This window comes from Abrus precatorius, unplaced genomic scaffold (genome assembly GCF_003935025.1).
Source record: "Abrus precatorius isolate BTA unplaced genomic scaffold, Abrus_2018 Scaffold5, whole genome shotgun sequence".
Taxonomy (NCBI): Eukaryota; Viridiplantae; Streptophyta; class Magnoliopsida; order Fabales; family Fabaceae; genus Abrus; species Abrus precatorius.
The window spans coordinates 22,262,930-22,263,829 of NW_020874395.1; the positions used below are offsets into that span (position 1 = coordinate 22,262,930).

General features: G+C 37.7%; 1 non-coding gene across 1 annotated transcript; it reads right to left on the bottom strand.

Moving 5' to 3' along the window:
* Window positions 1–405: 405 nt before the first annotated feature.
* LOC113868299 lies at window positions 406–512 on the bottom strand. Its single transcript, XR_003505320.1, has one exon. It is a non-coding gene; the product is annotated as a small nucleolar RNA R71 (small nucleolar RNA).
* Window positions 513–900: the final 388 nt, after the last annotated feature.

Genomic DNA, 900 nt, shown 5'->3' on the forward strand with positions numbered 1-900 from the left:
CAACTAAATTCAGAAATAGAGATGGCAGAACAAAATAGAATTAGAACATTAGGGGACTATGCAATTCCTAACATGCAAGGTTTTAACTCTTCTATAATCAGGCCAACTATTCAAGCCAACCATTTTGAGATTAAGCCTGCTTTATTACACTTAGTCCAACAAGATCAGTTTTCTGGTGGAAATTTTGATGATCCTAACTTACATATTTCAAATTTTCTACAGCTTTGTGACACCATAAGAATAAATGGGGTTAGTGAAGAAGCCATCAGACTGAGACTATTTCCTTTCTCCTTGAGAGATAAAGCAAAATGCTGGTTACAAGCTCAACCACAAGGAAGCATCACAACCTGGACAGAACTTGTGAATAAGTTTTTAACCAAGTACTTCCCTCCATCCAAAGCTGCTAAGCTGAGAGGAGAAATTACATCCTTTGTGCAGCAAGAAGGAGAATCATTGTATGAAGCTTGGGAAAGATACAAAGAATTGCTAAGAAGGTGTCCACATCATTGTATTCCAGATTGGATGCAATTGGAAACTTTTTATAATGGGATGAATGCAGTAACAAGAACAATGGTTGATGCTACTGCTGGAGGTTCATTAAATACAAAGTCCTTAGAAGAAGCTCAAAGGATTATTGACATGATGGCATCTTCAATGTATCAGAATTCAAACTCAAGGAATCAAGGAAGAAACTCTGGTCATGAAGCTAAAGTTCTGGAAACTTTTCTTGCACAAAATCAGCTACAAAATCAAATGTTTTCAGAACAATTAGCTGCCTTAACACAACAAATCAACAATCTGCAAACAGGGAGTATGCCTACCAGTCAGCTAAGTTGTGATTTTGGTGGAGGAAACCATGCAAATGGTGCATGTGAGGCATCCACAAGTGAACCACAAGAG